The following is a 25,774-nucleotide window of genomic DNA, read 5'->3' on the forward strand; positions in this document are numbered from 1 at the left end:
TGTTTCCTTGGAATACAAATTTTTCAGTGTTCTTCATCTCACTAACATTCCTGACACACAAATGAGTTTGATAAAGAATAGTTCACGCACCCATAATGAATGAGTGTCTGCACTATATAGAAAGTTAGCTTAAAATGCTTAATCTGTACCATTTGATCTACAATAAACCAGATTCCAAAACGTTCTGTTTGCATGTTTTAACAGTTCTTTCACATTCAGAAATGGTTTACTGATGTACTTGAAGTCTTTTATTCTTTTGACAAACAAACTGTGTTGAAGCTTGAAGAACGTAGTACAAACATTGATCATATACTTCCCAGAGTACTGAGTTAAGATTTGTGGAAAAGACTAGGTGTTGTCATTACTGTGTACTATTAAAAGATATGCACAGGCCTGCATTACAGTATGGAAAGCTCTTTTCCTGAGACCACTACAAAACCTGATGAAAAGCTCTTTTTTCCCTAAAGTGTTATTACACAGGATGACTAAGAGTATAACATACAAATGTACAGTGTACAATTACAATAAATAATGTATAACATTAACTTGTCTTGACTAATCAAAACAATGAATGCTACCATGTTTATATGCCTCATTTTTATTCATTTTATTTAGTCAAATTCATCTTGCATAACTGCTGTATGTTTTTTGTGTAGCAGCATACAAATGGATGCAAACATGGTTTGATTTCATAACTGCAGCAGCAAAAGCTAATTATACTAATAATACAGCTATGTAATTCCTAGGTTACTCACATATTTCTGAATCTTTTTACTTATATCTAGTAATCAAAATAACACACAGCCCACATTAATTAAAAAACACACACAACCTTATCAAAATTTACAGTGTGGATGGCAGAGGAGGGTCAATAATCACAGCAGCTGCTAATCTTCTGAGGTCAAAGAGAAGTCACTGCAACTGGTAAACAGCTGAGTGGAGTGATTCATCAGAAAAGGATCTTAACACATTATGCTTTTGTATCAGGAGGTTCACATCACACTTCATCACACTGAGCCTGATGTAATTACTGCAGTACATACTGTGCAAGAAGCTTCTACTAAAGCCTGGGCATTCAACAACGAAGGCAGGATGACTGTATTTAGAAAGAGTGAATGTTGTGATTAGGACCTGCTGTACTGTAAATAATCAAACTCAACATCTTTCTGTTTGTTTCCCTTGAAACCAGTTTCACATCACTGGCTTAAAGAGCAAGGGGACAGGGCTTAATCATGAAAATAGATTTAGAATTTGATGCGCTCTACAAAAAGACTAATTGCTATAAAGACGAAAAGTGTGTAAAAACTTTATCACTTTTGCAGAATGCAGGCTACATACGTGACATACATCCCCCTACTGTGGCTGAAGGATATGTTAAAGCTGAAAGCACTGCTTCAGTATATACAGTATCTTAGCATTACTGATATGGAGAAATTCCACTTCACTTAATTGTATAATGCAAATCTTCTTTATTGCCATCCAGCAGGAAAGGCAGGATCCATTCAAAGGTGCCATACCTACTTAATACAACCTGACTGAACTTTGACTGTCTGACCCTTCCTCTGTCTTAATTTAATCTACAGTAAACACAACTGTTCTTTCAGAACACAAATACCAACAGGTTAGAAAACCTCGGAGAAAAGAAATGACTTTATTGTCAAACTTTAAGACACAAATCTGTCACGATCATAATCCCTCCTCTTAAGGGCGCTCCGGCCCTTTTGTATTTTAGCTGATTACATGCACCTGCCCCCTGTTCTGTCTCCTTATTTAAGCCTGGAGCTCTCGCTATTCTGGGGGTTACCAGCGGGTCCAGGAGAGACCCGACGGCATAGGCTTCATCACGGCGTCCTGACCGTCTGAGTCCGGGGATCGGAGAGCCTGGCCTCGTCATCCTGGTTTTATTCCCTGTCCCTGTTCCGGATCCCATTGTGGATTTTAACTGTGTTTGTTTAATCTTGGATGGATCCCCCGGTTTTAGACTTTGGACTGCGCCCCGGATTCCCCCTTTTGGACTGTCTGGACCCGTTTGCCCTTGCCATACCCCCTGAGCACCGGATCACCGTCGTCATGTCCCCCTGTCTGTCTACCCGTTCTATCCTGCTGTACCTTCCCCGGATGTCCTTCTCCACTTACTTCCAGATTATAACGTCTCCACAGGGTCCTGAACTACGCTTCGCAGGAGGCTGGACTGGCTCCTGTTACAAAATCGACAGATAGCAACTGCATTCATATGCCAGCATTAATACTTGTTTCCAGTAGAACAATGCTTATTCTGGCCAACACCATCTACTGGTAAATAGTGTTTTAGAGTTCAATGCATTAAGGAGCAAGAAAGAATGCTATTTTCTTTTTCCTCAGAGTCCTGTAAAAGCATCTGGGGCAGTTTATACACATATATTGAAAGACTTCAACTACACCATTTAAAATGACCCTTTCAGGGCAGTTTAACATAAAAGTTAAACATCCATCTAAAAAATGTATCACAGTTACTACTACTACAGTATGTCACATTAGTTTTCTTCATGGCTACTGGAAAGCCATGGGTCAAACTGTGGTTGCAAAAAGTCAATTTTATAGCTACCAGATACATAAATTGACAGAACAATTTAGGATGGCTTAGGGAATGCTCGGTTATTTATCAACTCAGTTGTTTTAAATGTCTAGCAAGGCAATAAAAGGTCTGACTGTTTTGAAGTGATGCTTTGAAAATCATAAGAAAATTATAGTACACCAAAAGGCATTCATATTAAATGTAAACAAAGGGAAGACAGACATCAAAGAACCTTGGATTGTATAAAGAAAAATCTATCTTGTTCTGAGTCTACACAGAAAAGGCCAACCATAATACAAATGTACACATAATGTTAAAAGGATTGTTTCTTTATGCAGGGCAAGAGAGAGAGACCAGTTTAGCGCTGTGCTGAATAGAAACACTCCTTTTTTATAATACAGAAAAATTACCTGCATTAGGGTACACATACTGAGATGTTGATTCAATTATTTCCTTGTATAGCAATTCAGCCAGTCTTATTCGGTAGCATGATTACTGCACTCATCATTGTAAACTTTATGAGCTGTTAAAGTGGCTTCCGCAGGAGGCAAGGAGACAGCGTTCGCAGGGAGTATTTCTCAAAGGTCAACTCTCTTGTAGAATAGATTGCCCCTCTGGTGTATTTCAAGGCTCAGCTTTTTTTTTCCTTTGAGGGAGACTGAAAAATAAATACTGAAAAGGCCTTGCTGCATTTTAATGGAGACACAAATTAGGACGAAGCAAAGCTGTCTTAGTGAATTGCCCAGCAGGTACATTTTTTAATTTTGTTTTGAGAAACCAACAGAGATACAACAACCACCTGTGTACTTCAATATATTTCGAACACCTTTGGACACGTTTGTCAAGAAGAAAATCACCCACTACACCTGAGAGTGCAATTTACATACATTATATTAAACGTAATGATTCGAATTAATTTGGTTGGACTATGCCAACCTTATTTAATTGATTTTCTGATAAGTGCCACCCTTCAGTTTGGTCAAGACCATGCATGGCTCATCTACCACAGGCTCTTGTTTGAAATGAAGGTTGAGTTTCGCTGACTGTGACTGGTACTCCGCCAGTGGTGGTAAAGAGGTAGGCTTGAGATAACAGGGACACCCCCAGCTTCACAAGTGCCTGTGAGCTTGCAGCATTTGTCATTGTCAGGAAGCTGCGTCAAACATCCAATTGATGCTAGCTCTGCTGGAGACACCTCAAGTTTTGCTTTGCAAAAAACGGTGGATGTTTCATGCTCATTTTGGACAAAAAGTTGTAAAATCAAGACTAACGACTAGAGATTGCAAACCGTGGGGGTAAGTACAGAAAACAATTCTAAATTCTACATTTTGCTTTAATAGCAATGTTTGGTGTTTTTCAATGCAACAGTGTAAACTGTCTTTCAATAATGAAAGCAAGCAGCTGTGCAATGAATTTTGACAAGGACATGATTGGGGCTGATGGGTAACTCTTTACTTCATTTTGAATGTCAATAATAAAGTACTTAGAAAGACATGCTTAGAATTAAACCAGCAGAAAATGTTCTTATTAAGAAGGCAGTTATAATTTATTTTCAATGTAAACAGCTTCTAAGCCCACACAATATCAGTAATTTAGTGCGTAGGATATCATACTGTACATGGAACAATGCCCTCCTGCATCCCTTTTTGAATGAATACAGATTTTCACAATATTCAGACTATGGTTGGGTATGATTTTTGCATTTTTCATTATAGTACTTCTTACTGAACCATCCACAAGCTAGTGTACATACATGTAAAAATATGGAAGTCTGACTGTCATGGTGCTAGGTGCACTTTCAGCCACTGGAAGACCTTTGGTAGCAGATTCATTCAGTTTGAGTTCTCTGTTCAGTCTGAGCTACCAAACTTAAAACTCACTTGCCATTACTCCTTAAGCCTATTTCTACATGTTTTTTATCCCCCCATCCTCAAGCTAGAATACATTCCAATGCAGCTAAACAAAAGGTAACTGCAATATTAAAAAAAAAATCAAAAACAGTTTGTTTTATAATATTATATTTATGGAAGGGAATAAACTAAACTAAACTAAAATTTGGACGTTCCTTCCTGCAAATAGTGTGGCTATACAAGTTCTCCACACATAAACCTTGCAGATGTGGCTAATACTGTATCTGTACTGTGTCTTCCAGGTGGTAACCATGGTAATTTCACCACCATGTATGGACTGGGTGGCTCACTATCAGTTTAACCCCTGTTATTTAGAAGGATGTGTTGTTGTTTAGGTAGATTAGAAAACAATGCAGAAGCTAGAAAACAAATTCAAAAAGACTTCAGGAAAATTCAAATAGAAATTCAAGACTGGGCAAACACCTGGCAAACGACATTTAATGAAGACGTGCAGAATATTATGCAAACAGAAAAAACAAGCTACAACTACACAGACAACAGACAACAAACTACACAGAGCTTGGAGAGGCTTCTTATGAGAAAAACAGGTGTTCATGTAGACATTATTCTGATTTTCTAGATGCCGTGGGAAAGCAAAAAAAAGGCAAACAGAATGCTGTATAATTTTGGCTACCAAGATACACAAAAGGTATTGCTGGTCTGGAATCAATTCAGAGAAGATCAATCATTCACATCACCAAGCTAAAAGGAATGTTCTACAGTGACAGGATAAAGGAATTGAACCTTTTTAGTCTTGAAAGAAGAAGACTACAAGGAGAACTTGATTAAGAATTCAAAATCCTCAAAGGCTTGGAGAAACTGGATCTATTGGAATTCTGTAGGATATAACTGAAACACAAACCAGAAACACAAGTTGAAACTATGTGAAGGTGCACTTACAACCGAGAAAAGACACCTCTCTATGCATCTGGAGGTGTTAAAGATGGAACAAGCTACCCAGCCATATTGTTGATGTTGATACTCTGGCTTCTTTCAAGAAACAGATGGATCAGATCCTTGCACCAGACAGCCACAGAAAATGAGCTAGATTGGGTACAAAAGAGTGGGATTATTCAGCCATTCTTTTGTTCTTAGATATTAGTTTTCCCACACTCTTTATGGACCCTGACTGTCAGTTTTTTATCCTACTAGCTCTCTCTTATGTGCCTCTGGAACTTCTCAGCCTCAGTATCTACCTCTTTTCCCTCAACCATCTAAGGAGGACAAGCCAGTATTCTTCTTGGATTTCTCAGCCTTTACTGGTGGCCGTCCACCAAGAAACTCTCTACTCCTTGGCTACAGAGAAAGTGAGCATGCCAATAGTAGTTATTTCTATTCCCTTAACCACCTAGGGGAAGCGAGACAGCGCTCCCTTGTACAAAGTCAAGCATTAAGACTATAAGCTATAATTCATCATCTTTTTGATCTTTGGCCAAAACTGAAAGAACCTCACTTACCAAAATTTTTTAAAAGTCTCCTTTTCGGAGTCTTCTGTCAAACTAGACCTCCATAGTCTCCTGCTTAAGATTCTTTCTCTTTAAAAAAGAATTAAAGTGGACTTTTAAGGCACAATCAAATTGAAGATTTGAGACCAGACTATTACAGTACATGTTGTTTACACCTTGAAACATTTGTGACCTAGAAATGGTAGGAACCACTTATCATGTCAATATTCTGTTTCTGAATACTACCTGCTTTGAAGCATCTGCTGTCTCAAGATCTCAATAGGTTTTTTGGTTGTTCCAAAAAATGTGAAATGACTCCTCCAGCCCTATGATCTTTAGGCCAATATTACCTCTCCACAGTACCTTCATGGCACAGGCTTAGTTGTCACTCTTGGCAGTCATTTTCTGCAAGCTGTGTGCCAGTTGAGCCTCTTTTGTCTGAGGCCCTCATTTGCCCCCTCTCTCTCCCCAAGTCTTTCATTTAGCTCTGTTTTGGAACATATGAGTTGTAGCTTCCAGGTCTGGGCCTTTTTGGAGATTTTTTTACAAATCTAATTGTTCACATTGAACATTGATTAGTTTCCAGTTCATCTTTCATAGTCTCTAACAAAGAGTTGGCTTATCAGTCCTGGTATAAGTACTGCTGTGACGGTTTAACACTACTACTAAGCTACTTTGGGGAAAACCACTAAAGCCTTACACTGCCACAACTTCCATTGTTATTACAGGACTTAGACATGGGACTCTAAGGGTCAGCACCATCCCAAAGCTGTCAGCTGATGTAGAACATCCTTCATGCTGTGTGGCTGTCGGAAGCCTCCATAGATATACTTTGAAGCTGTGGAAATTCCTAGTGTTCCATGCGCTTAACATCATATTTTCACTGTTGTGTGGTCAGGGAGGCCCATGGTCAGTTCATTCCCGTTATTATAAATTTGTTTTGTGACATTTTCGAAAGACTCCAAATCTACCAATCCCTAGATTCCAAATCTCTAGAATTTCTCAGTCGTAACTGTTGGCTCTTCACCAGGAAGCTCTGTCCTCCATCCCAACCGATCTAACTGACTCTACAGAGGGTGAGTACAATGACATCAGCCACTCCTATTCCCTTAACCATCTAGAGCAAGCAAAAACCACACTCACTGAGTGCACACTACCAAGTCTTTAAGACTCCAACCTTTTTTGCTCCCTGGCCAAAATCGAATTCTTTATAGATTCACGCAAGATTAAAAAGTTTTCAATCTCACTCACAGGGAAACTGTGTGCCAGAAAAGATCATCTTTTCTATTTAGAGTCCCCTGTCAGACTAAAACCTTTCAAGACTCCCACAAAAGACTCTTTCCCTTTCAGCTCCCACTGTATTTAAAGAAACCTTTAATCATACACAGCTGCACTGCATTTAGGTAACTACCTGCACCTTCTTGAACATGTTCATATTTTGCGCTCTCTAGGCACTGTTTCCAAGATTCTTGGAAACTGGACGCTGCCCTCTAGCTTCCTAGCCTGGCTTCAGGGGCCTGTGTGTACTGTGCTCCCATCAAATAATATGTTTTTTCACCAACTGCCATTCATTTACTCATTCACACACTGGGACAGTGAGAAAAGAAATTCTGGAAGTGCAGCACAGCGCACATGTTTCCCACGTGAAAGACTGCAGTCCCACACTTGTAGAGGAAGGTCATCAGAGATTCATCATCACAAAGGCTGGCGATCATTTTAAAAATATGGTCTTGAGCTTCTCACACTGAAAGAAAAAGAAACACTTGTGTACAGAGATCTTACTGAGCAGCATTTAGGCGATAAGCTATTCATCTTAAGCATCATACTGTATATACATATATATTAAATACTGTAGAGCTTCCAGTATTTAAATGACCAAACGCATGATTCTGTTTCTAACAACCTTTCTTCTTTCAGTGTTAGTGAACTTGAGAGTGTTACCTCTAAATAAAGCATTGTTATGGGATATTTCACATGCTGCCCAAAATTAATAGGCCATGGTGGCTTTAAGGTGGATTCTAAACCAAATCATTTTAGCCTGTCAGAGGAAAAATAAATGTTCGTTTGTTAACATACATTCTGGGCCTAATAATAAAAATATAAATAAAGACAATACAGCGATACAAGTAGTCCCAGCACAGTTCAGTGAAGGATTGAGATGAGTTTTAATTTGAGATGAAAAAGGCCATTTCTGGAGAACACTCAGAGAAGACACACACAAGGTGTTCCCCCAGAATATCCCAAATTCCAGCGGTGTTACAGATAGTTTTATAATCTCAGTCCAGCCATAGTCACCCTTTTTTATTACCGTGCATAGGTGTTTTGTCAGTGACCATTACCAATCCCATTGGAATCACTGAAAATACTTTCACTTAGGTACAGTGATAATGCTATCCCAGCCTTTCAGTTATTCCTGAGGTGTCACGTACAGCCCTTATTTCTGACATGTCATCTACAGCAGGCGTCTGTTTAAAACCCACTCAAGCCAGGTCAGGACTAATAACCCCAGGCCAGAGTCAGATTTCTACAACAATGATTTTAATAATTGCATTTTATATAGTGGTTTTCATCCCAAGAGATACCAAGGGGCTTCACATAAGTGAGAGGACCCACTTCATGCACTACTGAATTGCAATACCCACTAAGGTGTTGCACAGAAGTCATGTATTCTATCTGAAAAACACAGTTCTATAAAAACACTTATTCAAACAGAGGTTGTTGTTTTTCTATGCCATGTTATAATGTAAAATGTTAAAATATATGCCATACTGAACATGTACAGTATATATCAAACATAACATATCATTGGACAGTTTCACAGTACTAAAAGGTGAGCTACAACAGCTTCCATTAAGGCCTACAGTACCTATCTGCAGTACATGTCAGACACCCTTCCTTCCCAGCTGTTTCAGTGAAAGGACAGCTCTGGGCGGAAGACTGTTTCTTACTAGAAGGACAAAAATCAACTAGGAGTGACACGTTGGTGATTCAACAAGGTTGCAGGCTAATCAATAAATTTGATTCACGCTAGAATGAGCAGATATGGGATAAACATTGTCTTATATTTCTCGAGAGGAGAGATTCCCACAGACTCCCTCAACGGGAGACTTGCCACTTTCTTCTTGCCAATGAAAGCATCGGAGGAGCACAAAAGATTCTTCCAGCTTCATACAGCAAAATTTAAATGCTGAGGGCAGCAATTCAATTTTCATTTGACTATTCATTGCAATATTTTTAAGCATTATGCAAGCAAATTGCGAATACTATGGACGTTATCCTACAGCACAGTGAGGAGGCTCTGATTTTTCATTGGATATTCAAAGATTATACAGTATACAACTTTCTTGTGCATTGGGTAAAAAGAACTGGGCATATAAGAACTTGATAAAAAATAGATTTAAAAAAAAGAACAAATTGCCTCTAAAAATGTAGGTTAAATGCTATAAGAGAGAGGTGAATGCTTTAAAGTCTTCCTTGATCAATGTCAATGATTATGATGGGAGCTGTTCTTCAGGAGGAAGAGTGTACTGAAGCCTGTCTGAATCATAGTCTGCTCCCAAGGACATCACTGATGATGTCGCAATTTTCATCTATAAACTCAGTTTCTCCTAATTGGATGCTTTTTTCCTTCACCCAAGTAATGAAGTGCTTTCGATGGACAGAATGTCTACCAAGAACAGCCTAATGGCATTCCTCGGTCTTGTCTGTGACCTTGGCTTGATTTTCATCTGTTGGTCTGTATGCATTTTCAGTGGGTTTGTCAAATGGACTTTGGTGCCATGAATTGTTTTCACGTCTGACAAACCACACGAAAACTCATGACGTCTATTAAATTGTTCAAATGCAAACAAAGAAGAACCAAATTGGTCCTGAATGAACAAAGAGGACTCTTTTAGCTAAGCCTGCTGGAGAAAAGACTAAATTGTGATCTATGTACTGAATAAACAAAGGAACAAGCAGATATACAGTATAAGTGACAGGTAGACACAGACATAGACAGACAAATAGGTACCTTGCAGTGAGGCATAATAATTACCTACAGCAAAGAGTTGCTAAACAGATTGAAAAATAAATCCATGATATTTCTTTATTAAAAGTTAATGAAATAACTGCAATTTTTTAAAAAATAAATGCTTCAATTCAAGAGGAAAAAATAACTCGCTATCTCTATAGCATCACTGATTCTGTTGAGCAACTGAAAGCATCTTACAAAGACACTTTCTGATGGCCCCCTTTTGAAATAATTAGAATAGGTTCATTTACTGCATACAAAGCAAGCAGTTGATCACTATAGCCCTTGAATGGCCTCGTTCCAAGGCCTTGCTTTTCTGCAACAGCCTAGCAGCCAACACAGGTTTAAAAACAATTTGACAGCCTTTAAGGAACGTTAAGCCGGTTTTATCGTGCGTTTGTTTGTAATTTCCTTTTTTTAAAAAAAAACAAAACACATTTCAGTCACTTACGTTCAGCACTTTGCCTGCTGGACTTGTAGACAAGTCGACAGTGGCGTTTCTGAAATGTGAAAATGTCAGGCAGCTTCTGTATGAGCACATCTTCACTCAGCTGTAGAGAGGCGGAGAGGGAGGCAGCCCCCAGCCAGGAGAAAATTTGCTTGCAAATGACAGAGAAATACATCGGAGCAGCTGCTGCAGCGGCAATGACATATTAAGTCAAAAGGCTAAGACACACAAATACAGGGAAAATTAAAATAGCTACCAATATCAGGAAAGGCAACCTATTAAATACTTGACTCATGTCTTGCAGGTACATTTTTAAGAGAACATCAAAGGTGAACACAACAAGTATTACACAAATAAAACAGCAAATGCGCAACAAAAATATGACATAAAAATAATGTAAAGTAAAATGTCAAATAAATCAAATTAAAATTAATGAACTGATCTAGCATTAAAATTAAATGCAGATATCTATTTGGTTCTAACCATATTTCTCTGATGTGCAGAGGCGGAGTGATGCATTCACTAATGAGGTATAAGGTACAGTAGGACTGAGAGTAACTCCACAACTTGCAGACCCAAAAGGAAAACTGGATTTAGTCCTTTGCCGTTTTTTTATATTGTAATTTAATTTTGCAACAATCTGCATGCTTAATCGGTTTAACTTTGAACCATGCTCAGTTCAAAGCAGTAACAAATTGCCTACGGAGGCCCTCCGCAATCCAAGGGAAAATAATAGGGAGAAAAACAGCAAAGAGTGAAACTGCAGCATATTCTGTGAGTTTGCCCACACAATTAACGCTTTAATGAACAAAACTCGTATGGTATCAAGGTGAAGAAGGAGTTTAACTAGAAAAAGCATATGTAAGAATCTCAAAAGCATAACAATGAACCATGACATTATGACTGACTTTATGCATTAAGGTAGGTACCGCAATTGGACATGGGCAGAAATCTTGATAAACTCATTTTCAAAGATGACATAAACTCTACAGACAGAGACAAACTTCCAGAAATAAAACAGCATAATGCATGCTCTTTCTACTTCCTCTCCAGACTACTATAGACCTGCCAAAATTAGGTTATTCAAGTCACACACTAAAATTCCTAAAGTAGAGGCCATTAGATTTACTGTCCAATAGAAAGATGTAATTAAAGAAGTTATTTAATACTAGAAAGGAAGATGCATCTCTCTTTATGTTAAGCAAGGTCTTGAATGGTCTTGTGCCAAGGCCATTGTAGTTGTGCCTGATCCTTTACATCAGAGAAAACTCTAAACCCAATCTCAAGGCAGCATTTCAATTTCCATTTGGCCATTCAGTGTTTTTTAAGCATTATGCAAGCACAATGTGAATAGTATGGACATTATCCCACAGCACGGTGAGGTTTTATTTTATTTTTTTTTAATTTTTCATTATTAGATTGTATATGAAGCTATTACCATTTCCTTTTTGCAATCATTTTGTCATCTCTGTTCCATTCCCTTTGAGAAGACACTCTTTTCAGCCCCCCCTTTTGCTGTTATTCTATTTTTATTGCATTCCAGGGCAAGTGCTGAGTAATCTGCCTTCCTTACCTGGCTCCCGGCATGCACATCAAAATTTATCTTCCACAAGCGCTGCAGTCTTAATTTCCTGAACAGCATGCTTCCACCGATTTTCTGTGCATCCGTAAGAACATGCAGGTGCCCGCTGAGCTGCGCTTGCTAGTCACAGTAAGGCATTCCTCGATTTAGCCAGGCTATCAGGCCTAAAGAATTTCTTTTTTACAAAACTGTAATGCTCGCCCTAGCGCCAAACCTACTGGTAAAACCAATCAATTGCTGAAACCAATTAATCACCATTAGAGACGCACTCCAGGAGACTCCCTCTCAACACTAGAAGGGCAGAAAGTTGGGGCATTGGCACTAGAAGGGTGTTGGAAAGGACTCTGTCCCCCAAGCCTCTCCAAGTTCATTCCCCTTAGCAGTTTACAAAATTGAGTTTACAAAATACATTAGCTTGATCAATTTTAAAAAACTATAAGATATTTTCGAACTGCTAAAAACTAGCGGTATAGTATTATTACCGTGTTATACAGTATTGGGACATACTGGGAACAGCATGCATTCCAAAGACAGAAGGGATTTTAACACATCTGAATCACCACCACTACCTTCAAGAACTTTTGAGGTTGGTGTACAAATAAGGTCCACCTTCAAATTATCAACGGAACAATGCCTTTGTGCCACTGGTATGTTGCAGGCTGGACTAAATCTGCACACTGCCATTTACTGTCTGGGATGTTTACAGTCAGAAAATTATAATCCAGCAAGATGTTACAGCCAAACATAGCCTATCAATGAGAGATCGTGATCTGGGAGATCACAAGTCACGACACTTTCCAAAGATCAATGAGACATTTCCCAACGTCCAAGTGTGACGATCTGGGAAGGAGTAACTAGTCACTATAGCGCACCACTCATAGCGATGGAATAATAATAATAAACTTTATTTTATATAGCGCCTTTAAAAGTGGCTTCTCAAAGCGCTTTACAGAATGAGAACAACAATAAATAAAAGGAATACACAATATAAAACACAATTACAATATAAGGCACTGTGATTGCACATAGCTTCACTGATCAAGTCCTGGGACCTTACCGGCTGTTTATCTGGTGCTCATCCTAAACTGACAACATTCCAATACAACAACATATGTCCTCCCAAGAACAGCTTGTGTAAAAACCACTGTCTTCTGAGATCAGAATGTGACAATTGTGCTGGGAATCACCTGTTCACCAGACCTGGCCCCCACTGAACACTTGTGGGATGACCAGAAACAATGTGTGGCCCCTAGGGCTCAGAAAAGTGGCATGAGTATGTCCAAGATCAGAGAGAGGAATGGGAAAGAATTCAACAACACAACAATTGCAACCTGGTGCAAAGCATGCGTCACAGATATACTGTACAGCTTGTACTGTTACCAGCAGTGGCCAAAAATGCCATAAGTCCATGACTTTCAAAGTAGACTCTATTGATCACCCTAGTTAATGATAAATGTTAATCAAATTAACAGATTTATCTACAGTACAGTGTTATACAGTATATTCAATAAAAGATCAGAGCACCTTTCTGAACAAAAATATTTTTAAAATTTCTGGGAGATCACACAGCTGCTGGTTTTCCTTCCAACCAAGCTGTCCATTACACTATTGAACCTTTAAGTGACTTAATAAGAGGATTAATCTGAGCTGTTTGACAGTTTGCGACTCTTAAACTTGTTGAGGTGGCCTTATACTATAAATATTGCATTCCATGAATAATATAAAATCCCAAACTTGTAAATATTACAATCAAGCAACTACAGTAGTTTAATTAAGGTTCAGTTAAGTAATTAAACTCAGCTGGAAGAAGACCTTCAGGCGTGTGGGCCTCCAGGACTTCAGGATTGGGAGCAACTGGAATACAGGACTCTCGGAAATATTTACTGAGGATATACTGTTTATAAAATGAACAATTTTCAATGGGGCAAAAACAATACCGCAAACTGGATTAGGATATAAATTGTCAGTACAAATGTCAGGAATCCAAACCATGTTAATTTACTGACCAAAAAGAGAGAAGGAAGAAGCAAAAGACAATACAGCCTTGGGCTGACCTATTACGATCTTATATGAAGACTCTCAAAGCATCTTTTTCCATTGAAATAAACAAATAAAACATTATAACAAATGCATACCATATTAGAATTACTATTACTGTATTGCTTGTTCCTGCCCAATCTCAAAAATGGTTCTACTATACATATCTTCCTTTTTTCGAAACATACACATTCATAGTTTAATAATCTAGGCTCTGTTTACTTCCTTTTTTTCAAATAGCTCAACCATAGCTTCATCACAATGAGAAACTTCTTATTACAAAATGTTCGATACCAGTAGTGATACTGAGTGCTGCTGTCCATAACAGTGTATGTAAATATATTACTCTTCATTTGTCCTATTCATGCCCATTATTCATCTGGCACGCCGTTTAAAATTGAATACTCCGGCCTATGTAAATGTACTTGGTGGTTTAATGATTCTGTCAGCAAACATGTATTGGTATTTACACATGTGCAACCGCCAAGATCCCGAGAGTCGTGGGCTGTGAAATCTGCTGCATTGAAAGGCAATGTTTAATAGCTGCTTGCACATCATCCGTGACTGAAGAAGACCTTAATAAGTGACGAGAGCCAAAGGCAGCAGTGAGCAATGAAAGGCTTCGCTTACTCTCCAAATTAAGCTGCTCTGTGGGTTACAGCTCCTGGGCCCTCCAAGTACAACAGGAAAGCCGGCCACACAGTGTGATAATTAATGGATGTTACAGGCAGACAGGGGTTTAAACTAAGAGCAAAGTTGGGTGAAAGTTGATGTTTTTTGGTTTGCATTCAACAACAAAATCTATCACATTTATTTGTGTTTTATTTTTGGGGGGGGGGGGTGAGGACACACCTTGCAGGCTCAAGAGATGTCAACAATGTCATGTTGCTGTTGAAAACATCTCCAATGTTCAGTACACAGCTTGCTGGGACAGGCTGTGACTCCCCTGCGACCCTGTATTGGATAAAGCAGGTACTGTATAAAACGGGTGGATAGATTCAGAACACATTCCATGAGTGTGCAGCTGTGTTGAAATAACAACTCTGGAAGCAGCTACAAAATGATTTAAGTGCACTTCCTGAAATCTGTGACACATTTCTAGTGCTTGCCCGGTTTCCATTGACTCGAGTTTATGGACAGATTTCAATTGCGTTCGATTTTTTATTGTGATGTTTTCTTTATCGTTTTCCTGTTATCTTAGGAGATGCCAGCATCATAGTTTAAGCTTCGCAGATCCTCAGCCATAAAGTTCTATTTCAGCAACAGCACCACCTGTGGCATTTATTTTTTCTAAGAACACCTTTGCACACATTTTACTGGAACAATTACAGTGAAGTACTGTATCCTGATGAAAGATACAACCACAGCCTCTCACCTGATCCAGATACAAGTCCAGAACTCCAGTCATTTCTCCACAATGCTGCCTGTTTGGTTCTTAACAAAAAATATAACACACTGAGCCCTGCACTGAGCCTTTGTTACCTAAATCACACGTTACACCTTGTGTAACGTGTGATTTAAGTTAGCAAGACCTAAGTGAGTTAGTAAGACCTGAGGGCAGTGTCATGATGGGTCCATACAGATTTACATCCTGTATAGGCAAATTTCCCCAAATTTAGAGCAGTCATGAACATGCATATAGACTCACATAAGAACCCCTCTAAATGATCAATATCAAGAATTCAGAATGATCACAGGACATTTATCAGCCCTTAAGGACATTATGAAAAGTATGTAGACTTTATTCATTTTTCTCTCTGTTTCCACAGTTGTTGTTTTAAACAGAGTGGAACAGCAGGAAATAGCCATGAGCATGAGAACACACATACAGTACACCGTGTGGATGAAAGGACAAATTAAGAATGGTTTCGCAAGTACATAAAAAGTAATCCCCACTGGTAAGCAAACAACATAACTGACACCTGTGGGAGGCACATGTACTGTGCACCTCTCTCCCCCATACTGATTAATGAACTGACAGAGATTCAGAGGGTCAACACAGGCTCATTACTGCCTTACACATCCTACAAACAACCTCTTCCTAATACAGTTTTTGTTTCTTCCTGTAGGTCCTACCAAAGAAATAGGGCACAGAAAAAAACATACTGAATGAATTTGATTAGGCTATCGAAATATCAGGATTTCAAGTTACCGTATATGTTAACATATGTTAACTGTATGTTAGGTCTGTTTCCTACTATGTTACTAAGGCAGGCTAGCTTTTGATATAGGCAATGAGGTACCCTCTTAAGTTAGACCCGAGGGCAGCTGTGAGTTCCGATCTGAAGGAAGGATTCTTACATAAGGACTCTGCCTCTGATCTTTTACACATAGCTTGGGGCTGTTTCTTCACCCCTGATTCTCTCAGCTATTTTGACAAATCACCGTTCAGTGTCGTTTTAATTTGCCAAGGATTAATTTAATGTAATCTGAGTTCAAAATCAGGTTAAGCCACTTAAAAAAAAACTATCAAGTTAATTTGAAAAAAAACTTTTTTTTTACTCAGATATACTGTATGTTAGAACTCCTTGCAAGCGATATGGTATTACAGTTTCTTCCTTATGAATGCAGGTATTGTCTTGCTTTAATAATGCAAATGCTGCTATACTATATATATCAAAAATAAAAATAGAGCATTACATTTTATTGTAGATTGAAGTTTACTAAAAATCTTTACTAAAAATACATCACAGCATTACTCCAAAAGTATCAGAGATAAGAGATATATATTTGCAAAGATCATATGTTGTAGCCCTAGAAGGGCTAGGTTCACATGCAGTGTGTCAATATGCAGTGTGGCAATATTTATTTTACATATTTAATGAGCCTGCTTCATTGTCCATTATTTTAATATTAATACCAGTAATATTGTGTTCACCTAACATTATCTTATACATGATTAGTGGACTCAAAGAACTGCATTTGTTAATCCTTGCTAAATGATTTAATTTGTGAGCTGAATGGCCCCTCTCATTTGTAAATTCTCTTTTGTTTCCCAATAACACATTCACTAACATATTGGTCAAAACAAATTCGCGACCTTTAACAAAAGCAGTAATTTGAACGCACAGATCAAGGCTTGGAAGGAACTTTTTTCTCAGGTGAGGAGTTTCTCCCACAACAGCAGAGAGACCCAACAGCTGCTTGTACCAGCTGGAAAACAGGAAGTCGAGGAAAGGTAACATTTATATTGTACACACAGAATACATACATTTTTTTCAAGTACAGCTCTCACTGACTCATTACCATAAAAAAGAGCAGTAACTCTAGCAGGCTGTCACTACTATTAGGGAGTGAAATTCCAATGCAAACTCAAAGTATTTCCAGATTCAGCAGTCTGAACTGCTTAAATGAATCACTTGTGAGAGAACTCCAATCTTGTGCACACCCACAGTAATTAACTCTAAATTGGATAAATGGAAACAACAAGTGAAATTGATTTCAGGAACTATATAGAGTGATTTCAAAGAAAATGCAACATTGTGCAACACCGTCGAAAGAAAGAATACAGGAACTTCAGATTTGGGAAAGCTATCTTTTCCTTTCTCATTGATGAACAAAATGTTGAAAAGTATGTGTTTCAAACACCATTTTTAGAAAATGCCAAACACAAAACAAAATATAGTGATTTTGTCAAAGATACTGTATGCTTTCTTTGAGTCTGAACTGACAAGTGACACATTTGTATTCCCTCTCATCTATGATAAAAGATACAAATTACATATAATTTATGTTTAATATCACTTAAACATTGAGCTTTCTCCCGTGTACTGTCCTGTTCTATAGAAATGGTATTTAGATTTTCTTTACTGCCCTGAATGGTTCGCAAACAGAAATAATCGAATGAAAACAAAACACCCATGTCAAGTTCTATAAGCACATACTGTTCTGCTTTACAAATGTATACTGTAGATGAACAAGTAATAGGTTTATTCCATGCTGAAGAGAGAAGAATGAAAACACAACGTTTCGGCCATGGAGCCTTCTTGAGACGTGAGGGTGAGAATCCTGTAGATGTATTTGTTGAGATAGTATATTATTTGGTCTATTTATACTTATGTTCAACATTACGAGCATACAGACCTGTTTTGTTTCTCTTTCTGTCTGCCAGTAGTAACAAATTATTACATTAATGATACCAATTGTGAAAATGCTTTCTATTTTTTAAAGCTGGAATGATTTTTCCTTACTTAAATAGGTTACTAAAAAAAACAATATGACTCATCTCTTTGGAGTCAGGGGATGCTTTATGACCATAAGTGGCTTTGAGCCTCAGCCTTTTTGTGATTCATGACTGGTGATTTTCGGAACGGTAAGCTTTTATTTTGCCTAATGTCTAGATCACTCAATGTTCTTCCTAACACTGAATATGCTTTTTACAGTCAAAAGGTATTTTAAGCCTTAAATCATGACATACCAAAACAAACATGTAAACCATTCTGTAGGATATAGTGTACAGTAACACATAATCGGTCCATTTTGCTGTGATTACATGGTACACTTAATAGTAGAAATTAAAATAAACATAAATCATTAAATGTTATGTGCAATACTTCCAAGATTTACAATTAATTAAGCATGTTTGTGGCATTTATCCTGATGTTGTTTTGAATTTTGTAGCAAAGGGTATACTCTGCATTGTTTCAATTCTGCTTTGGATCTGCAATGTTGCTTCACAGATACATGCTCCAGAACAAGCAGTGATCCCTACAGTAATTTTTCCCTTTTGTTGTTGATTTAACCTGGCATTTCACAAGGTTCATTAGTGCTCCATTTCCTAGGACATGTTACAGAGGAAAATTCCCCGAGCTTCTTCACTTAAAAAAAAGAGATCACTGCACAGAAAATATAATATAAAAACACTGCTTGAAAAATGTAATTTAAAATCCAGAATTATAGTGTTATACAAAAAAATACAGGTGCAAGGGAATGTATTGAGATCCATATTTTGTGACCGATGATACATTTTCATGAGATATGTGTTAAATATAAGAACACCATCTGTCAAGATCAAAATAAAAAAGCATATACTTTCCTTAATTCATAAAATTAACAACTCCAGAAATGTTTTTTTTTAATCAAACAAAAGCACAAATGTCACCATCTCATGGTGAATCTTCTGAACAGAGAATCAGTGAGACTAATTAATTAAAGGTTAGCATGCATATCAACCCAATGCAATCACTAAGTCTCAAAAGAACTTTAATTTATCTTGCAGTGAAGAAATTAATAAACAATTTTGTACTTACAAATCTAGAGAGAATCCTTTACCTACATCACAATTGGTATGGAAACTATGGTTCCTATAGGCCCTAGAAATAGTTGCAGTTGACAGGATTTAGTTCGCAAAGGATAGCTATAGGGCTGAGAAAGCAGGGTGATGCATCAAACACAGGCTTCTGACTGCTAAGCAGTTATGATTGATTATCAGGCCCACTGCCCTAATTCAAAGTCAATGCTGTGATTTGCAGTGCTTTAAATAGACACCCGATTTAGAGCAACTACTTGAATTAATAAATATATATAGGAACAAGTAATAGGTTTATTCCATGCTGAAAAAAAGAAGAAAGAAAACACGTTTCAGCCGTGGAGCCTTCTTCAGGTGTCCCACACCTGAAGAAGGCTCCACGGCCGAAACATTGTGTTTTCTTTCTTCTTTTTTTCAGCATGGAATAAACCTATTACTTGTTCCTTTGTAGCCTACGCATACAAGCCTGCGCAGCTACCCACCTGAACTAATATATATAATTAACAAATATATAATTTTTAAATTTGTCTTATCTGTTTTCTAGGAATAGAAAGAGAATATGCAAAACAGAAATTCAAAGTCAAGTAAGAAACAATGCATCTTGAAGACAATTTGTGCAATTATTTTGGTCACGACTGCCTATTTTATCATTATTCATGAACTGAGTTATTGAGTTGTTCCTCAGCAGTTCAAATACAACTCCCAATCTTTTTCACACTTTTGCAGCTTTCGTATGCTTTTAAACAATGGAAGGCCGATATCAAGATAACACTGAGCATAAATTGAGAAAAGGCGTGACTGATGCTTAAAATAATAAGAAAATAATGACTTAGAATTAGACCTGAAGATGTCAAAGATAACAAGGAAAAACAGAAACTTGAAACCAATGGCAAAGGAACTTTCTCCTATCCTTTAGGACCAAAACATGTTGCATTGTGTAACATAATACAAACTCTTATGATCTGACAGCAGAGACATGCAGTTTTGAGCACAAATATTTCTACTGGCTGTTCTGAATTTTCACATTCACTTTCCAGGAATCTTTTCAGAAATTAACGAGGGATTAATTACTGTGTGCTTTTTGTATTTGTATGCAGCAACCACAGACCTGTGACAGTTACTGAAATGGTTTTTAAGATCGGCGATGACAATGCCTCAAAGGGGAATACATGTTCCCTTTGTTCTCCACTTCATCTTGTTTCCACAAATGTTTTCCTGAATGAACTCCTGCCACTGAAAACTTAAGCTTTGCTATCTCTGTGAGGAGTGTCTCCATCTAAGTTCACTATGACATTGTTTCTGCCCTGATACCTGGGTATATGGTGCTAGTAAGACGATAAGGTGCAGTCATTAAAGAACACAGTGATTTGCACTTTCATCTGCATCATTGACATCACCTCGCCTGTGCAAGGGCAGAAGAGGGCTTTGGAGAATTTAAGCATGACAAGCCAGTTCAGCTTCATCTTCACTCTTGCTCATGTACCAATTCTCCAGACAGCACTCGCCAGGTTGCAGCATGAAAGGGCACCATCGGAGCTTCTGTAGAGCAAACAACTGCTGTGTTTAGTGATTAAGTGGTCTGCTGGAGTACTTCGTTGTTTCAGGATGTTATTAGTGTAGCGGTGGTGTGCTTTTCAATGAGTAATGGAAAAGCGGAGGAGAGCTGGCTGTGGACAAGGGAGGCCTGATCTCCAGTGGCCTAGGATTTGCTGCTGGAATCTGAAGGAAAGGCTCTATCATTTTACATACGCTTGCCCGCCTGTGATTTCTGCCTCCCTCAGTCCATGCTCCCTGTGAACCTGACATTTTTCATCAGCGTATCTTATTAAAAAAAAGGATGACTTTAAACATTTCCATTAATGTGGCAATTCAAGTGGAGAAAATCGCTGGCAAAAAAGTGACATTGTATTTTTTTTTCCTATTTTGCATAAATGAGCAGATAACATTTTGGGGAATAAAATAGAGCACACTTTATTGCTTGGTCTGTGTGAACATTACTGTTTTCAACTGTTTTATGTAGACAATCAAAATTATTGATTTAAATTATCAGGTCATGGCTAAGTTTCACAACTGAAAATAATACTTATCTGCCTCTAGTTTCTTCTCCTACTTTATATAAACAAAATAAAAATAACATTATAACATTTATCAACATAAACAGGACCATACTTTTAAAGAATTAAGATTGTACTTTATAATCAATAGCTAGTCAATACCGGTCTTTGCAGCAGACATATTTGGAGCATTGGAGTCTGTCATGGCTTAAAACTAGTTAACTTTGAAAAAAGAGCAGAGATTTTTGCCTTTGACCCATTCTTTAAATAAAGCAATATACCAAAAGATGTGCATCCAAAATAAAATCCTCTTAGATCAAGTAACTAACTCCCTAGGCTTTTAAAAGTTTAACCAGGACAGCAGCCCAAACAAATCTGTTGGCTGTGTAGTTCTTTACATCAATTAATTTTCACTCCCATGCCAAATTTGTATTCTGACTTCCAGTTCCAGGAAAATAAATCCATTTCTCAGCTTTGTAATATAAAAAAACTACATCTAAACCAATGGATAATGAATCTGTAGACTTTAAAGACACGTTGGCTATGCTGTATTGTACAAGCCAATTGAGAGCAAATTCTCATTTACAGTACAATGAAGTTGTGAAGGCCTATGTAAGCAGCAGGACATTTGCCGGAGCAGTCTGTAGAAGACTATGATCAAGTTACAACAGCAGTGTCCCACTCTGAGTGGATCTGAGTTCATGACATCCTGGTGCAAAACCCTAGCCAATGCCCCATGCTTCTGCCTTCAATAACACTCAGACAGTCACTGAAACTAGAAAGACACTTACGGGGCATAAGGGTACACTGGTGTAGGCAACAGGTGCAATCAGCCCTTTGGCTTCATGAAGATTCACAAAACAATGCTGGCTTAGACCACAAATACTCATCGGGGAAGAGAACTGAAAAGGGACAGATGGTCGGATGGATGTTGGCTCAGTTTAAAAAATGGGTATTTTAAGGTTATTTGAAAATGTCTGTGGACAGCAGTAACAATTCCTCATCTGAAAACAGCAAAAGAGACCTAGGTGGATGAGATTTATGACTCCTCCTCTTGTGAGACATTAATGTTAATTGGGCATGTTTTCAACAGCACATACAGTATGTGTCAGTGCCCACTCATAAATGATTCTCACACTAGTCATGACGAAGGCTATGGACTGAAGGATAAAGGGTATTTACAGAGCAAAAGCTCTACACCCCTAATACTTGCGATTACTGGTCATTCAATCATTAGATTATTTACTTTGCAATTTTACTTCCAGAAAGCACTCATTTGTCACCTAGAATAATATGGACTCTGCCTATTAGACTGCTTTAGTGTCTGATTTGTTTAAATATGGCAATGTTAATTGTGATCATTAAATCCACTGAGAAGTGCAAACTGATTCTATACTATCAATACAGACATAGAGCTGAGTAATTGGCCTGTCCAGCGTAATGGAGGATAATAAAGTTATCTCTGATTCATTCTAACAAGATGCTGTGTTCTGCACTCCTGCAAGACAATCAAATATTTGTAATCAGCATGCAGCATCATTCTGAGTGGGTAATTGCTCTTGAGGTACACTGTTCCACTGAGGGACCAACACACAAGACTTTCCTTTTCATTTGTCCGCTGCATAACCTGACCTTGACCAAATCCTGTAACCTTGATTACTTCAATCCTACCCTGCTGTAAAGCTGAGTAAATGCACAATTTCTCGTGTGAAGGTTATACAAGTTAATACAATTTATAAGTTCAAAACTACAACAACAATATAATGGCACTGTAATATGGTACTGCACAGCTTCCTCTACTAAATCCTTTAATGTTACCTTCAGTACTATATAAGGCATTAAGGAATCTCCACCCTAGACTCTGTAGTATGGATTATTTTTAGATATTACATGCACTTAGATCACTGCTGTGTCTTGATTACCTTACAGCTAAGATAAGTGTTATTCTGTTGTGCTGCAAGCAGCTGTGTTTTACATTTAAGAGCCTTAGACGATGATGGTGATGATGATGTTGTTTAATTTTAGAGATAACAAGTAGTAACACAGAACCACAAGTTTCTTGTAACAGAATTCGATTTGTAATTGTGCTCAACTCTAAATAATTGATTTTCAAACAGAATCAGTAAACAAATCACTGCTGGTTTTAAAGGCTGCCTGAGGCATGTCATTAACAGAATAAATAAAATGTTAGCAGGGACCAAGATAACTTTGCCGTGAGCATCATTGCTGTGATTTGAATTTTCTTTAAAGGAAACAAAAGATTCTGATCTAAAGTTATTGTAGGGAATCTTACGCTGTGGTATATACAGTATATACTGTACTGTATACAGGCAGGTAGAAATGCATGGTCCAGCTGATCTCTAATTCTTAAAATGCTGAATGCACGGATGCTCAGGCCTCCTTTTATGTTTCTGCTGGAGAGTTTTGTCTGATACAACTACCTGTTGAGGACAACACAATTACAGAGACTAGAAATCCGAACAGTGCAACAACAGTGAATGAAGCAACTTCTCCACTTCCACTAACCCACAGAGCTGCTTCCCCATGGGCTAAGCAGACAACGGTTATATCACCACCCTCCTCAACATGTCATCTCTCTATCTATTCTATAACTAATGGACTAATAAAAGGAAAACAAGAATGTTAATGGCAAACCACACAGGCAGGCTGACTCCGGAGAGCTTCCACATTTGCCTCACAGTTGAGAGGATCACATATTCACTGTACAGCAGCTATGTATTAGACAAATTCATGCTTCCCTTCCTCTGTACCCTTTTCAATGGGGCCACGGCCTCCAGTTTGATCAAAAGTATTTCAAAGTACATGTCTGAGGTTTCCACCAAGCAGGTATTAGATACTGTACAATGTACAACGGAAGCCAGAAGAGGAAGACACTTTTTCTTCCACCAAGACTGGGTTTACGTAATGGAAAACCAAAGTCATGAAAATCTCCATGCAACATGTATGAAAAGAAGAAGGCTCAAGCCTCCATTTTCTCGTAAGGGTGCATTAGTCAGGATCACTTAAGTTTTTCAGCTGTGGGTGAGTGCTTGCAAGAAGCTGAAAAGCTATTAGAAGACAAAGAATTGGACCAAGCTATAAACAAAAATGCATTTTCCCACATAGTCATGAGTTTCAAATATTCCAGTTCAATGCATTACAATACTCATGTGTAAAGTAAGCAGTCCCTAGTCTTTACTCCCAGGGTAAAGGCTTCTTTATAGCAAGTTACAAAATGCTTTTATTGACCTTTTACCATAAATGATGTGTTTCAATTTTAGAAAAATATAAAATGTTCCTTGATCCCTATTACATGTCTTGCAGTTCTTCTAGCAATACATTTTTGAAAGTAAGAAAAACTATGAACAAATCAGTTGCATTTATTGCTGTTTCACAATTAAAAAATACATATTAAAATCAATAATGCATTGGGTATTCTATTTAATTTCATACAGGTGACACTACCATTTAACTAACAACATGACCACTGTGCTTTTTGGGATGCACATTTGACCTGCAATTATGTCATTATTTTTTTGACATGATTTATTGAAATAACCTTCAGATACCATGCAGTATTTTGTTGCACACTGAAAAGGCTACACAGAATACCATATGCCTGCAAGGCAAGATACAAATTCAGAACTAGTTATTTTTATAACAGCATCACTCAAAATCTGGAATTACAATCTATCCATTTCTATGCGTGTGTTCCATGCAGTGTTCATTAAAGCCTTTCTCTAAGGATTTAATGACGCTACCAGGAGGACAGTATATGTGGGACGCCCACAGATAGACGCAGTGGCTTCAGGCTAAACAGCTTTGAAAGCCTTTCTGGCTGCCGAAACTACAACTGAGGGAAGCAAAGGAGGATTTGTATTGCTCAGATACAGCAAACACCTTTATTTTTATAACTTGCTCTTCCCATTACAGCTTCACAGTCATTACGACCATTGATGAGGATAAATCAAAGAGCAGAAAATGGCAAAGCACAAGTAAAAATAAATACGAGGAAATGGCATAGCGTTAAGTCCATACTTAAAATGCAAAAGGCACTGGTGTTTCATATCCCTAATGGGTTTATTTAAATGTTTAAGTATCAATAATGACTTGCTACTCACAAAAACAACCAGGCCTTAATCAGGCAGTCACGTCTAACATACAGCGCAAATAGTTCTATACAGCAAGCAAGTGCTCAGCAAGTAAACATTGACCTTCTAACCATGTCATTAAGATGTTACAGATAAAATTGTAAATAATTTTTATAAAGGTACTCAATCTCATAATGTATGTTAATCCACAGATTTTTCACACATGTAGAGAAAATTGGCACCAAACTGAATGTTATAAGGGGAAATTGTGATAAATCACTTTGAGAGTCAGCCAGCAGGACCTACATTTTTCCTAACTAACAACTTTTGTCTAAAAACATAGTCCAAGCAAAGGATCAAAAAGCCATGAGTCCAGTAGCATATTTAACATCT

Source organism: Atractosteus spatula, chromosome 9 (assembly GCF_055471065.1).
Source record: "Atractosteus spatula isolate fAtrSpa1 chromosome 9, fAtrSpa1.hap1, whole genome shotgun sequence".
NCBI classification, from domain to species: Eukaryota; Metazoa; Chordata; class Actinopteri; order Semionotiformes; family Lepisosteidae; genus Atractosteus; species Atractosteus spatula.